Below are 16,283 nucleotides of genomic sequence, written 5' to 3'. Positions count from 1 at the left end.
AGCTCCTTCAGGACCCGCGGATGGATTTTATCAGGACCCATGGACTTGTGCACGTTCAGAGTTTTAAGATGGTCTCGAACCAGTTCCTCTCCTACAGTGGACCCAAGGTCTTCATTCTCACAGTCCCTGCATCTGCCTTCCAAGACTTGGGTGGTGCGGTCAGAGCCTGTTGCCAGTGAAGACCGAGGTAAAGAAGTCATTCAGAACCTCAGCCTTCTCCAAATCCTGTGTATCTAATTCACCCGAAAGCTTCCTGAGGGGGCCTATGTTATCCCTAGTCTGCTTTTTATTTGCTATGTACCTGTAGAATCCCTTCCTGTTTTCCTTAATATCCCTAGCCAAGTTTAATTCTAACTGGGCCTCAGCTTTCCTAACCTGGTCCCTAGCTTCCCAAACATCCCTGTACTCTTCCCAGGCTGCCTGTCCTTGCTTCCATCTTTTACAAGCCTCTTTTTTCATTTGAATTTTCCTCAGCAGCTCCTTATCCATCCAAGGAGGTCTCCTGGCCCTCCTGCTGCACTTCCTTCTAGTTGGGAAGCAACACTCCTGAGCTAGTAGCAGGTGATCCTTGAATATCAACCAAGAGTCTTGGGCCCCCCTGCCCTCTAGGGCTATATCCCATGGAACCTTACTAAGCAGGTTCCTGAAGAGGACATTATGTTCTCTTGAAGTCCAGGGCAGTGAGCTTGCTGCACGCTCTTCTCACTGTCCTGAGGATCTCAAATTTGACCATCAAGTGGTTGCTGCATCCAAGGCTGCCCTGGAACGCCACATTTCCAACAAGCCCTTCCCTGTTGGTGAGCACAAGGTCAAGCATGGCACCTCTCCTTGTCAGCTCCTCTATTACTTGCAGAAGAGAATTGTCTTCCACACAATCGTGGAACCTCCTGGATTGCTTTTGCTGGGCCGTAACGTCATTCCAACAGATGTCAGGGTGGTTAAAATCACCCATGAGAATGAGGACTTGTGAGTGTGAGGCTTTTCCTATCTACCTATAGAGTGCTTCATCTGCAGATTCCTCTTGATCAGGCAGTCTGTAACATATCCCCACAGTAATGTCTCCCATCGCTGTTTTCCCTTTAACCCTGACCCACAAACTCTGTTAACTGCTCACCTGTCCCCAGACAGAGTTCCATACTCTCCAGCCTATCCCTAACATAAAGGGCAACTCCCCCTCTGAGCCTGCCAGGCCTGTCTTTTCTAAAGAGTCTGTAACCTTCCATTCCAACATTCCAGAGCCATCCCACCATGTTTCTGCGATGCCTATTATATCATACCCCCGTAGACGTGCACTCATCTCTAATTCCTCTTGTTTGTTACCCATGCTACGGGCGTTTGTATAGAGGCAATAGAGTACAAACAATTAAGGATTTCATGCCATCACCCCTCTCCAATACAGATACTTTAGTCTCATTCTCTTATCAAATAATGTGTTAGTTTTACAGTTGTTTGGCATTCTGTTGACCTGTCAAAGGGAAGCCAACAGACCACTGTCATCAACATAAGGGCCTATGCACAAGCGAGGTGCTGGTCACAGTGCAAAGTCTGCTGAAGTTGATCAGATTTATAAGGACCTCAAGAAATGTGTTAGCTCAAAAGGACATGACCTAATTAAAAAAATAATAAATAAATTGGGGAGAACCTAGAAGATGAGAAGGAATATAGTTTCTCGCATTAAAGCAGCTCATCTGAAAGTCTGCCTGACTGAAGCTTCCAAGTCCCACAGATTCCTATAATACCCAATTTTAATTTGGAAATTGACTCAGAGGTGAAAATAAATAAACCAAAATACTTCCTTACAGAATCTTAACTTGTTCCATGATTATAAGTGGATATGGGCCAAACAGAATGTGTGTATGTGGAGTCATCACATGTTAGGGTTTTCCCCCCTTTGTTACACAGCATGACTTTTCCTTAAATTATGCTGATTGTGGCACTTTTTTGAGCTGTGAATAAACAATCACATTGCCTAAAGGCATCAAGGTATCCTGTCTTGTGTGGTTACCTTTAAGACTATCAGAAATAATATAGCTGCTCTGCATTACAACATGAAATTAAATTTTAATATAAGGTTTTCTTAAGAAAAAATTCTCTGAAACTGTTCAACCAGGTAACATGAGCTGTCTATGCCTGGCATTACAGTTGAAAAACTGTTAGGTAAAAGGACCCTTTAAAGAAATTATCTTTTTAGGCATCAGATTATGACAGCAGCAAGCTTCCTAGTAAACAGATAAAGGACCTAAGGGATGCCTGTAATGCTGAAAGGCCAGATCCAAGTAGCTTGGTTTTTTAGCCTGTTTAAGCAAACATGGAAAACTCTCTCTTATTTGTGTTAATGAATATTAAAGATGTACACACTTGTGAGGTCAGGGAGGTCTTCCTTCCATTTAGCAAGTTCCTTAAAGCTCTGGACAGGAGAGAGGGTTAATAGCTAACTTTTCATTACCTAAACCATGCACAAGTCAATATAAGCAAACATTGGGGTGTAGGATTTATCTGGGTGAGGACATTCACATCTGAGCTGGTCATACTAGGCAGAAGGAGATCTGATCAGGGTACTATAAAGTTCCAAATACGGTTTATATTGCAGCAGAAATCCAAAATTTTGAGGTTTATATCTATTTGACCTGTTTCTTTTTAATGACTAGGATTACATATTTAACATACCCATCTAAAGTCAGGTGAAGTAAGTTCTGCATTAAGTGCTTAGGGTACAGTGATTCCAATTTACCTGGAAATACAGTTGACAATCCATTGAAGCATGAGTTAACATCACCTTACAGACTTGTTACCTAGGTATCTAACTATGTATTTGTAAGCACAGGTCCCAGAGGAAAAACAAAATGGAACCTGTCAGAAAGATGACTTTTCTGGGAGGAACAAGTCCTTGGTTTTGCTCACCATTTCTGACACTTCCTACATTTGATGTTTAAACATTACTGAGTAAAATCCATGAAGCAATGCTGGGACCAGGAACAAGATCCATCCCACCTTTTTCTCCTCTTCCTCTGAGGATCCCAGTGTTCCCATTGTAAAATCTAACTCCTCCTTTTCCCCTTTCTCTAGCAAGTGATCCAGATTGTCTTCAACAATAGAAGGTGGGGAGTCAGCATCTGAACCCATTTGCTCCAGGTTTGAATGCCCACAGACTGCAGAAAGCCTAGCATTTAGAGCTCCTGCTGTTTTTACTGGTGTTCAAACCAATAGACATTGTTATCCACAACAACTGTTTTCTATTGTATGGTATTGTATCCCTTTAAGCATACAATACAGTTACCATACGAGAACTCCATAACAGCATTTCAACTCCTTGCACAACTAGTGAAGACTAGTAGTCACAGGTTGACAAATCCCATCTTTCTGTTGTTTACACAGGGAGATAAGCAGAAAGAATAATTCTTAGCCAATGTACTTACTTTTTAAGCACTGCAACACCTACTTTAAGGGTCAGATGCTGATCACCAATTTTAGGCTCTAGTACTATCAGTATGGAATTTATGAACAAAGCTACTTATTAAGGAAATTTGTAGTATTGGTATTGCCTTGCTGCTGAGGCCAAAGGACAGTCCAGTGGTAGGTAACATGATATAATAGAAACATTACTTCATTAAGAGTCTCATGAAGTCCGTGGGAGCAATGTCCAAGGCATATGCTGTTTCTCACAACAGCAAGCCAGAAAAATTATGTTTCAAAGCACTGCTATTCTCTCCACATCATTTACTAAAGGCCTTTAAAAACCTAGAATTGTCTCAAGGATTTGGACCTCTTTAGTAAAACATAAATTAACTTCTTGTGCTGTTTGATGAAAGAGGAAATACATGAAGAATGCTAAAAGGTGGAAGACCCCTAGGCTATGGCTAGTTTCCTCTGGCATATAAAAGTGGAGCAGATTATTTCATAACACTGGAAAGCCATGCAAGTGCCTGTCTGGAAGCAGTGTGGAGGGACGAAGCTTTCTAGAAGATGCGAGTCTGAAGCAAGCAAGAAATAGATCATCCTTTGTTCACAGCTGGGAAATGAGTGACCCTTGAAGCAGATTTTTGAAAAATTATTCCTTGCTGTAACTTGATACTGACATGTATGATGTGGAGTACTACAGGCAGCAAAGTCATGGAATAAGAAAGGTGAGAAGTAAGACTATATGTCACAAGGTTTAGAACATAATGATACCTTCCCCCCTCTGAAATCTTGCCGAGTATTCAATCAAGAAAACAATGAATAGTTCAGAATCCTCAAAAGAGAACAGCTAGGAGTCCCAGACACCAAAGGATGTTATCACAATAAGAAAACATGCATGAATGAAGTAGGAGTTACAGCTTTTATTTCAACTGAGTCCCCAGTGATGTTCTTTTATACCACTAGCACACATCTGGGCAACTGTCTTCACCTTAGTATTGTCTCACTTCGGAAACCAATTAAATCTGCCTGGGATCTACACATCTGCACTTCCATGAGAATTTTAGACAGAAAAACATCTTTGTCCTGTGCCTCTTACTTGAATATATAATACTAGTAATATTGGTAAGAGGAATCTCATGAAGGCACACAGAACATTTTGTCACTCAGGATAAGTTAAAATCTTGGGAGAGATTATTTGGTTTACAGTAGGATGCTATACTTCAAATAGTTTTAAACCAGTAGAGACAAATATCTTTGAAAGGAGTATGGAGCCTATATAGTTTCTAGGTAAAAGGGAAACTGTACTGGGAGAAAATTATTATTAGCTTTGCCATCTTAGAAAGAGAGGGATATACAGGAGACAAAATTAAGAAACCAATAAAGGAAAAAGAAAAGAAAAAAAAGCAAAACAAAACCTCTTCTGTTTTAGGTCCTGTTATTCCACAGGACAGGTATTTCAGAAGGAGCAGGGTGGAGAAAACACCATCAAGGCAGAGCTACCCCTAGTAATGACTCTTCCAGGCATTTCTGCAGAAGGTGCAGGAGGTAAATTAGTTGCTATTTAGCTCTGAGAGGGTGCTAACTCTAATAAATTGTTGTTCCTTATTAGCAACACATCTGATGGGAACTATTTCTTGTTCAACAGTAAGTCAGAAAGGAAGGAGGAAAGAAATGAGGAAACTACTGAATTGCTAATCCTCAGCACTTCTCTCACCTTATGACTTCTGGGTAGGAGTGAGAACGCATACTTTCATCAAATGCAGCATCAAAGCTGCAAAACCTTAACTAATGTTAAAAAGTAGCCCCAACTGAATGGGAAAAAGAAGAGCAAGTGTGATGCAAGCTTCTATTCAGCATTCATGTTCTTGCTGACTTCACTGAGGTAGAAGCTGACTCTGAGCAGCAAGATCACCAGCAATCAGTTCATCCATGGCCTGTGTGCACAGGCTGCATCACTAGAAATCATCACTTTCATAGGCCAGGATGACAAGAGGAGCAGAAGCATGGAATTACTTTCAGTATTTATCATTTGCTCAGTACTTCTGCCTGTGGATGAGCAAACCTAACAGTGGGCTATACAATGTAAAGGAGAAAATGGAAGTTGCATCAGAATTACTTTGATTTAAATAATCCAGCGATTCTCTAAGACTTATTATCATTGTAATAAATTCAGCAGCAATTGACCCTACTTCCATTGCCATAACCCAAAATGCTTGTGACCTAGCGATCAGATCTTGGAAATGGAAGATGTCCAAAATCCACACTTTCTAAGAGGGTCCATATCTTGATACTTGTCCTCAAGACCTAGGAGCTGTACCAGGACACTGAAGATGTGATGGTCATACTGCACTGTCCTAGGCCAACAGGACTCTGCTCCATCCAAGACTTCATAGATGCAGAGAGGAGAGATGATAAAGACTGACTGCTCTCCTGGATATAAATGTTTCTTACTGGATGAAGGTTACATGATATATATAGAAGTAAATTTTACCTTCCTAAGAAAAAAACCCAAAAGCTACCATTGCAGAGATCTACTTGAAGTTGCGAACTGGTTTCCATAAAACTAAATAATCTGATGAGCAAGCTTCTTTCAAAAACAAAATCTAAATGCATTTTTGAAGATGTAAATGCTCATGAGAAGTTTAGAGACTGTCTCAAACCATCAAGTGTTTGTCAAATTTGTTCTTTGAAAATGATGACATTGAAACATAAAATAGATACAAAGGTCTCAAAATTGTCAGCTTCATATAACTCATGATAATAGGAACATTGATTCCTTAAAAATATATGAAACCTAATGTTAAATGTATTCCTCAACCTGTTGAGTTTTCTAATATAGGCAAGCCTATGATCAGAGCATGTCTTCCCACCCATCTTCTTAGAACATTAATCACTCCTGTTTTCTTAAACGCCCAATATGGTTGTTAGCAGAAAGCCTTCTAAAACATTGCACTCAGAACCGAGGTGATCTGTAGGTTGTAACAAAAGAAAAAGGCACACATTAATACGTATCTATTTATAAATATATGCAAAATGCATGCTCCACTTAGCAACAGGAAAGAAAAAGCCCACCCACCTCAGGTGAATCCTGTTAGAATCCAAAGGATTACATTAGGTTTTCTCTTCTTTACAACCCCACCTTCACACACAATCCAAACTCTTACAGACCTCAACAAGAAATCTGCATATGCAACCACACAAGCAAGAGGGACCTGAAGGTTTAACAGCCAGGGGTGAATATAACCCCTAAGTTCCCAAATAGCAAACAATGGACTAGTTGCACAAGAAATGAGTACCAAAGCCTTCCATATTGTATGCAAAAATCATTTTAAAACCTTTCATTTTGCAGCCACTGTAAAAAAATCAGTTTGGGGGTGGGGCCGAAAAATCTCATTACTGAAGAAAACTGGTCTCTAGGTACAGGACTGGGGGGGGGGGGGGGGAGGATAAATTAGCAATCTGCTTCATTACACAAACCAGCGAGAGGGTGAGGTCATGCCTGTTCCAGCCCCTAGTTCACGCAGCACTCACTACAATTTTATCGTCTTTCCAACTAATCTGCGCTTACTTTTGATCCAGATAAAAGGAAAAGATACAATAGATCAAACCGTGCCCCACCTTCCCCCCTCCCCAGCTCCCCCTTTCCCGAGCCAGGGCCAGAGGCTGGCGCGGGCGCCACAGCGCCACCAGCGCAGCCCGATGCAAAACAAAAAAAAAGATCTCCCACCGTCTGAAAAAAATGGAAAAAAAAAAAAAAAGCCAAGAAAAATGCCAAAAATTGCAAAATGTCTCCCAAATGTGCCTTCCTGCAGGAAAGAGAACAAACAAACGAACCATTCATTCCCTCCCCCCCAACACTCCCCTCCCAAGACATCTAAATGAAGTGAGGCGAAATAAAAACCTTTATATAACTAATGCTTTAAGCTAATTGCCACAAGAGCGCTAATTTGTAAATACGAAGGTCACTGTTTAACAAGAACCATAACTTAATATAAACCCCGTTCTGTCAATCTCCACCTTCACCATACCAAGGGCAGGCAGTTTCCCCCCCCCGTACTTTAGACTAAAGTAATCCATCAAGAGCCATCACAAATGGCATTGTAAACTCTTTTAGCCACGACCAGACCATAAAACATCAACATAAACCGATTCTTTACATATTAGAGGCGCATTATATTTATTAAGACAGTCACATATTTGGTCCTGAAGAGTCCTTATTAGTCGGTAGAGAAACCCCCCAAAAACAAAAAGCTAGAACCTAAAAAAAACAAACCCCAAACCCAAGTCCATCTGGAAAATATCCGAGTTCTTACACTCTGAAATGGCACTTAAATTGCTCTTAAGCTTCGCGTGTATAAAATTTTAAAGAGGAAACAAAACTGACTTCGGTAATTGTGGGTATTAAGGAGACACCGTTGGGTGGGAAACACGGGCTCAAAGCTAAGAAAAATACCGGGCTGCGTTTTGTTCATCCCCACAACCAAACCCCCTCCACGGCACCACAACACGCAAAAAAAAACCCCAACAAAACCCAGAAAAATAAGCAAACAACAAAAAAAAAAACCACCACCAAAACCAAAACAGAAAAAAAAAACACTCAAAACCGAATATTTTCGCTTAAAACCACAAACTTACCTTCGGAGAGGGCAGTCCTGGCAAAACGGCTGTAACAATATGGACCACGTACGCGCTCTCCTGCCACCAGCCACCTCCATGCTGCAAAGGGCTCCCCGAACATCCTTAAAATATTTCGCAAATGCGAAAAGTGAGACTTTTCTTCACACCCCCCCACCTCCCCTTTTCTATTTCTCTCCCCGCCCCCCGCCCGCCCGAATCGCCGGGTGGGGAAGGAGGCGCCTTCCCCGCGGCTCTGCGAGCGATGCCGGGGCTGGAGACCGAGGCCGCCGGGGTCACAACTTTGCGGGGGCCGGCAGCCGCTCGATGGGCTCGGCGGGCAGCGGCCCCGTTGCCCCCGCCCCACTCCCCCCTTCCCCACCTCCTGCGCTGCCCCCCCCCCGCCGCTGCCGCCGCCTGGAAAAATGCAGTGTGCCATTTTACACCGCCTTTGAAACGCACAGGACCAAAGTCTAGCTCTGGTTTTCGGTGACACTGCAAAACTACGGCTCACTCCACGCAGTCCCCCTGCCTCATCCCTCCCTCCGGTGCGAGCAGCCGCCTGAATTAATACCGAATTCATACAGAAAGCCAGCCGGAAAACACAATTCCGAGACTTTGCCGTTTTCCCTCTGTCCCTTCTCTTCCTCCGTCCCTTCCCCCGCCCCAGTCCACCTCCCAACCCCGAAGCAAGTTTCTGCCGGTCAGCGCATCCCTCGGCCTTTCCCGTGGCGTTGGAGCGCCCCGGCCCTGCCGTAGTTCGGCAACCTCGCAGAATCTGAAAAAGCCAGTCATGCCTGAAACAAAATCCACGATTCCTGGAAAGTGGAGAGGCTTGAATCCCAACAAATACCCTATTTACTTACAAATATAAATACCTACCTTATGAAAGAACTAAATTAACACTAAATTCAACAGATACATCCGCTACGGCAGGAATAGTTTTTCTATAAATACCGTTTTAAAAACCCCTCCTTATACTGACTGACAGAATTCTACCATGCTGCCCACAAACAAAATGGCTGTGGCACCGAGTTTTTTGGTTCCTCCCACTGTGCCTCCCCCTGGCCTCCAGGAAGTGGTAGAAATCCAAAATAAAATCCGCACGAAAAGTACAACGCATCGTCCAAACTCCACCAGACAGCACGGGGAGAGGGGCACGTTCACCAACCTTGTCTTTTCTCGAGGATTTTTATTGTTTTTAAAAGGGCATCAATCACTGGGAATTTACATCACTCTGTAATTTGAACTTCCTGCTTTACATATTTATAAGGTCTTTCACCTATCTTGGCAGGCTTTCAAATTAAGTGGGTTGGGAAATTCGATGCTGTGGCTGTAGTTTGTGAGCTGAGTCAGGTAGTCCCTGCTGGAGCTGTGCTGGGAAAAGACGGGCAAATTCTAACGCTGCCCGTGCTCAGTGCGAGTTAAACACACACACACACACACACACACACACACACACACACACACACACACACACACACACACACTCCCCCCCCTTCCCACACACCCCCATCCTACAGGCTCGTAAGGGAGTGTGTAGGCGCAGAGAGGACACTGTAATGAGGAACCTCAGTGGTAACTGGAATTTAGGCCTCCTGCACATAAATATACCTTTTATAATACTTGTATTTTCGCATTTGTGGTTCACAGGGGTCTGCCTCATATGATTTCTGCAGAAATAACCTTAGATTTTCTGTTATTATGATCCTGTATAGTGTTGCAGCCCTTTAACTTTCTCGCCATTCATATTAAAATGAAAATAAGTAGGAAAAGATGGCGTATTTAAATTAGAGATGATCATAAAAACGCCAATATATGGCCCTCTGTCTGGGCCCCCAGTCTCACCCAGCAATAGTACAGCTCCACTTGCACACAGCCTCATGGGCTCCTTAGGGCCTGATTCATTCCCCGTGAGAGTCCTTTTACTGCCTGTAGGAGGAGTTACAATGGAGACAGGCTGTCAGACCCGCTGAGCCTGATCCAGCACTGTATTAAAAGACTTGCATTAATATTCCCATCCACTGCTATTCTAAACCCTTTTTCAGAGGCACTGAAAAAGCAGTGAAATTAGTGATGTTTTTTTCTGAATCACCTCATCTCTCTCCATCTTAGATTTCAAAAAATATCTGCAAAGAACTTGGAGCAAATTTTGTCATTACTGTCATTTGTTTGTATCATCACACTATCTAGCAGCCTTAATCCTGGACTATGAATATGATGATGTACTGTACAGGAATATAGGGCAAAAAGATAATTCCTGCCCTGAAGAGCTCAAAAGTATAAGACAAAAGACAGCAGATGGCTACAGACAGATGAGGGAAACAATGAGACTGTATTGATCAGCTGGGAAGGCACAGTTTGCAACGCAGCATCAGCCTAGCTCTTGTTTCTGTGTACACATCATGGCGTAGAAGAAGACACAAGTGAGATCTGGTGAAGAAAATTAATTATCTTTGTGCTTTCTTTCATGCTGTCCTTCTTTCTAGAGAAGTTTTCTTTCAACAGCCACAAGGATGTTTGTTTGGAAAAGCAGCAGATGAATTACAAAAGTCTAACCAAATTGGCATTGTTTTTTTATAATGACAGAAAATAGGGACATGGCTTCATGGTGGACTTGGCAGTGCTCAGTTAATAGTTGGACTCAATGATCTTAAGGGTCTTTTCCAACCTAAATGATTCCATAATTCTATGAAAATAGACAAGGGGTGAGGTAGGCTACATGAGCATTGAAAATACATGTGCAAAGCTTATGTTTGATACAGGAGAAGCAATGAAAGGATCCAAAAGGCATGGTGACATGCAAAAATCACAAACCAGGCCTGCTAGCAATTAACAAGCCCTAGAAAAAAAAGATACACAGTGGTTCAAATTATATGGACCTGAAGAGATGTAACATGCTATTTGTAGCAATGAAGGTGTTCTTAACCATTAATATGAGGACTATGTGTTGATTATCTGAATCTCCCTCCCCTAACTTGTATGTAGTGAATTCATAAGCACTGCTCTGAGTGGTAGTGTTTATTATCTAAACATCTGCTTATGAAAGGGTCGCCTGAAACTTAATACAAGCAGATAAACACACAGGAGGGTTGGGACCAAAATGACCATGCACACTGGGAAGGTTTCTCCTCCTGACACCCATTTTTTGAGAAGCCTTCATCTCCTTTCAGTGCTCCATAGACTAAATGCTCATCACTAACTGCCTTAAGCTAGCACAGGTCTGACAAGGGCCTCATCTGAATGGTTAAAGGAGCAGAAAGGGCCATGCACTCTTGTTTAGGGAATAGCTTTGTCCGGGAGTGCAAACCATACTCTGGAGGAGAGATATGGTCTGTAGGCTCATGCCTCTCTTAGTACATTCCCTGTTATGTTACGTTGCTGCGGGTGTTTAAACTTTTTGTCTTTCTTTCCCACATTTAGTACTGGCATTACAGTAGTAACAGGAGAATATTTATAAATTCTTTATAATTATTTTGCATGAAATACCTTAGATAAGATTGTTTTTAATACAGCAACAATGTGACAAGCTCTGAAGTATGTTGGCAGGTCATGATATAACTTGGGGCTAAATACACCAAAGTAAATAACTTTAAATGAGCTAGGCCTTGGTGAATGTTTGCAGAAATATTACATGTGACACATGTGAAAGAATTTGTCTGGATTCTTTTGTTGCAGGCTAAATGAAACTGAACTATTATAAATTTCCTTCTGATTGAAAGCTAACTAGTTCTGTAGATGAGCTGATATGTGGTGACTGTTTAAGCCAGGGTCATTCTCTATCATGTTTGATCTCATCATCAGTTTTAACTGAAAATAGTGTGTATCGAGTGCTAAAAGTTGAGAACTGAGATAGCGATAGACATGAAGAGTGTGGGTTTTTTTGAGTAAATGTTCCAAGAAAGGCTGAACAGTATGTTCTCGTGCTTTGGGAACAACCCTCACTTGTCTTGATGTCAAACTTCACCAAATTTCTTATTGTGCAGAATAACTCTAAAGAGTACCACCATCCATTTTCAAAGCTTCATCCAGTGCTTGGTGTGAATGTTCATCTTGAGATTTTACTCAAAAATAGGGAAATAGAATATCTGTATGGGAGCAAAGAAACAAACTATATTTTAGGATTTAGTGTAGCACAAAGAAGTGGCTAAAACCTGACAGAATTGAAATGATGTCTTCTCACTCAACTTACTGAAAACACTTTTTACATTCTGCTTGCAGTATAACTGCTTTTATTATTCTTATCTTTCATTTTCATTAATTTTTATCTTGCCCATAAAGGTTTAACTCTAATGCCATATTTTTCGAAGTAGGTCTCCATCTCTATACTTGTAATAAACATACCACATTGATCCTCTTTTGACAATCTTTTCTTGATGTCTCTGGGAAGTGGATTACCAGTCTTGTTTAGTCAGTAAATCATTAGGTACATAGCAATATCTGAAGGATATTAAAGTGCTTTTGCAAGTAAGTGGTATGTAACTGATCATTTGTTTTCTTTTCATACAAATGGCACTGAATGTTTTTCAGTTGAAAGATCAACAAATGTGTAAATATTTTACATTTTTATTCAATAGATAATGTTCACATACCTGCATAATTGCTCTGGAAGAATCTAAAAACCTGATTTACTGTAATTTCGAAAGATCATAAATTGCAGCATAAGAATGGATCATTGATGTCTGACTGCATTATAAAGGAGGACATAGTCTTCCCTAGCTTAATTCTTGTTTGACCCAGGTCAGATATTTATAAAAAGCATCTAGTCTTGACTGAAAATGTATAATGATGAAAAAAATTCACCATAATCTTCATTGAATTGTTACATTAATTACTTGACTCACTTGAAATTTAATTTTAAATCACAGGCTTTGTAACTTATTAAGCCTTCTCTTTCTCTCTCTCTTTCTAGGTTCTGGTTTTGTTTGAGCATGTAAGACTCACAGAATGTTACTCTTTGTTATGGGTGTTATGTGACTGTAGTGTTTCTCCAATTTATCACCAATCTCCATGCTTCACATACCATGGACATCAGAAAGAGGTGCAATATGCCAACAACACACTACTTGCCACATATTGAAGTAAGGTAATTCCTGATATTTTTTCTCCATATCCCAAGATTTCATCTGCTTTCTTGCTCCATTAGCATTGCAGGTTCCCTTTTTCATTAATTTATATCCTTTGCAGTTACTCCTTTTCGGTTCATACCTTCTCGCTTCTTCTGTAAATAGGACTTAACATTGCTCTCGGAAATTTGCTTTCACCTACACACAGACAAACACACTGCTGTACTTGTGCCCACCTTAATAAGCTGATCTAAGTTGCCTTTTACCAGTAACCCATTCACTACTATTTTCCTCTTATTTAAACTCTGCAGTACTGTGAGCTTCAGCAAGGATTTCTTTTCTCATTAATCTTCAAGCATTGTTTTTTTTTTTTGTTGCAGACACTGAAGTTGCACTGCTGCTTTTCCTTCCTTGTGCTGGGACTTCATATTCAAATACTCTATGATTAGACCAAGTAGGTTTAAATTACAGTGTTGTCACAAGCTGATACGTCATTCATCCTTTTCACATCAGAAGTCCTGCCAGTGACAGTTCAAATGGTTTAGGATGATGTTCAGTGGCAGAAAGTGTGGAAAAAGAGCCAAGTTGATATAGGTGGAGAACCAATTAATTACAAAAATGCATAGGAGTCTTTTGAAAATGGGAAACACAAATAAACCTCCAAAACATCTGTTGCTGTTTGTCACCATGGTACACCACACATCTCTGAGTATAACTTTTCCCCCATTCTTTCTGTTGTATCCTATGATGATCTGGAAGTATCTTCTCGGATCTACTGTAGAGATTGGTCAGGTCACAACCTACACCTTTTTGTGCATTAATAATCTTCAAGAGTTTTGGAAAGTATCTTCTGTTGAGCTGTGGTAGGAATCAAAATGTGCCTGCCTTTTCAAATTAAATCTATGTCCATATGAAAAAAAGGACATGGAACTGTTGGAACAAGTCCAGAGGAGGGCCACAAGGATGATCAGGGAACTGGAGCAGCTCCCATATGAAGATAGGCTGAGAAAGTTGTGACTCTTCAGCCTGAAAAGGCCTGAGAAAAGAAGGCTGCGTGGAGACCTCATAGCAGCTTTCCAGTATCTTAAGAAGCCTATAAACATGCTGGAAAGAGACTCTACATCGAGGATTGCAGCAACAGGACAAGGGGTAATGTATTCAAGCTTAAACAGGGGAAGTTTAGATTGGATATAAGGAAAAAGTTCTTTACTGTAAGGGTGGTGAGGCACTGGAATGGGGTGCCCAGGGAAGTTGTGAATGCTCTCTTTCTGGCAGTGTTCAAGGCCAGGTTGGACAGAGCCTTGGGTGACCTGGTTTAGTGTGACGTGTCCCTTCCCATGGCAGGGGGGTTGGAACTAGATGATCTTAAGGTCCTTTCCAACTCTAACTGTTCTATGATTCTATGAAAAATCTTACATGGTGGTGTACACTGTAGCCATGCCATGTTGAAACAGATGTCTTTTAACAAATCTGGTCTTTCAGTTGTCTATATTTAATTGGTTGAAACTGGTTCTGAAATACTGGCTGTGATTCCAGAGCAAAGGCAGGAAAAAAAATCTGAAGAAAAAAAAAAAAGCAAGCTCACTGTGAAACCTTTCTTTTAACTTTGGCAATTGTTTGATTGGAATCGTTCTGCATACTTTCCTATTACCTGCTGATACTTGAAACAGAATTACATCAGCTTTGGTCCAGGTCTTGGAATTTCAGGTGGGATGCTATTAGGTGCTTTTGAATTCAAGCCCTGGATCCTCATCCTTGTATTAAAATTGATGCTGAAGAAATATTCACTGGGATGTTTGTGAGCAGAAGTAACTGTTAAAGCACCTTTTTCACTTGCTTGCATTCCTCTCCTATGTCTACAGCTGTTACTGTGAGAGCTTTGTTCCCAGACTGTAAGATACACCTGTTGCCACTGCTGTGGAATTATTTGCAGTTTCATGTGCCAAAACAAGGGAACATGCAATTGATGATTCTGCTTCATTAAATACATTCTGCTGTTTTCTCTGATTTTCATCTTCATAGAATCACAGAATTATAGAAGTTAGGTTTGGAAAGGACCTTAAGATCATCAAATTCCAAACCCCCCCGCCATGGGCAGGGACACCTCACACTAAACCATATCGCCCAAGGCTTCATCCAAACTGGTCTTGAACACTGCCAGGAATGGAGCATTCACAACCTCCCTGGGCAACCTATTCCAGTGCCTCACCACCCTAACAGGAAAGAATTTCCTCCTTATATCCAATCTGAACTTCCCCTGTTTAAGATTTAACCCATTACCCCTTGTCCTGTCACTACAGTCCCTAATGAAGAGTCCCTCCCCAGCATCCCTATAGGCCCCCTTCAGATACTGTTAGGCTGCTATGAGGTCTCCACACAGCCTTCTCTTCCCCAGGCTGAACAACCCCAACTTTCTCAGCCTGTCTTCATATGGGAGGTGCTCCAGTCCCTTGATCATCCTTGTGGCCCTTCTCTGGACTTGTTGCAACAGTTCCATGTCCTTTTTATGTTGAGGACACCAGAACTGCACACAATACTCCAAGTGAGGTCTCACGAGAGCAGAGTAGAGGGGCAGGATCACCTCCTTCGACCTGGTGGTCATGCTGCTTTTGATGCAGCCCAGGGTACGGTTGGCTTTCTGGGCTGCAAGCGCACATTGCTGGCTCATGTTCATTTTCTCATCAACCAGCACCTCAAAGTCCTTCTCCACAGGGCTGTTCTGAACCTATTCTTCGCCTAGCCTGTAGCTGTGCCTGGGATTGCTCCAACTCAGGTGTAGGACCTTGCACTTGACATAGTTAAACTTCATAAGGTTGGCATCAGTCTACCTCACAAGCGTGTCAAGGTCCCTCTTGATGGCATTCCTTCCTTCCTTCCAGCATATCAACTGAACCACACAGCTTGGTGTCATCGGCAAACTTGCTGAGGGAGCACTCAATCCCACTGTCCATGTCACCAACAAAGATGTTAAACAAGTCCGTTCTCAAAACCAATCCCTGAGGGACACCACTCGTTACTGGTCTCCAGCTGGACATTGAGCCATTGACCACAACCCTTGTGTGCAGCCATCCAGCCAGTTCTTTATCACCATGTGGTCCACCTATCAAACTGATGTCTCTCCAATTTAGAGACAAGGGTGTCAGGTGGGACAGTGTCGAACACTTTACACAAGTCCAGGTAGATGACGTCAACTGCTGTACCCCT

The 16,283-nt window shown here is 41.8% G+C and overlaps 1 protein-coding gene and 1 long non-coding RNA gene across 4 annotated transcripts in view; one reads left to right on the top strand and one right to left on the bottom strand.

The window, feature by feature from the left end:
* EPC1 (enhancer of polycomb homolog 1) overlaps positions 1 to 9,123 on the bottom strand; it is a 70,026-nt gene extending 60,903 nt beyond the window's left edge. Inside the window, exons 1-2 of one of the 3 annotated variants that reach the window (XM_061350440.1) lie at positions 8,896 to 9,123; positions 8,035 to 8,138 (exon numbers count right to left, since the gene is read on the bottom strand). The gene's annotated coding sequence lies outside the window, so the exon portion shown is untranslated. Of the gene's footprint in view, positions 1 to 8,034; positions 8,140 to 8,475; positions 8,633 to 8,704; positions 8,720 to 8,895 lie in introns of those variants that run through there. The other 2 variants (XM_061350449.1, XM_061350443.1) reach the window with 2 other exon arrangements.
* Positions 1 to 16,283, top strand: part of LOC133210778 (uncharacterized) — a 33,770-nt gene that overhangs the window by 10,699 nt on the left and 6,788 nt on the right. Inside the window, exon 2 of the long non-coding RNA XR_009725019.1 lies at positions 12,926 to 13,099. This is a non-coding gene — a long non-coding RNA (uncharacterized LOC133210778). The remainder of the gene's footprint in view (positions 1 to 12,925; positions 13,100 to 16,283) is intronic.

This window comes from Neopsephotus bourkii, unplaced genomic scaffold (assembly GCF_033783945.1).
Source record: "Neopsephotus bourkii isolate Nb327-2 ecotype Australia unplaced genomic scaffold, CSIRO-AGI_Nbou_v1 NB_53, whole genome shotgun sequence".
In the NCBI taxonomy this organism is placed as follows: Eukaryota; Metazoa; Chordata; class Aves; order Psittaciformes; family Psittacidae; genus Neopsephotus; species Neopsephotus bourkii.
This window is presented reverse-complemented; position numbering and strand designations above follow the sequence as displayed.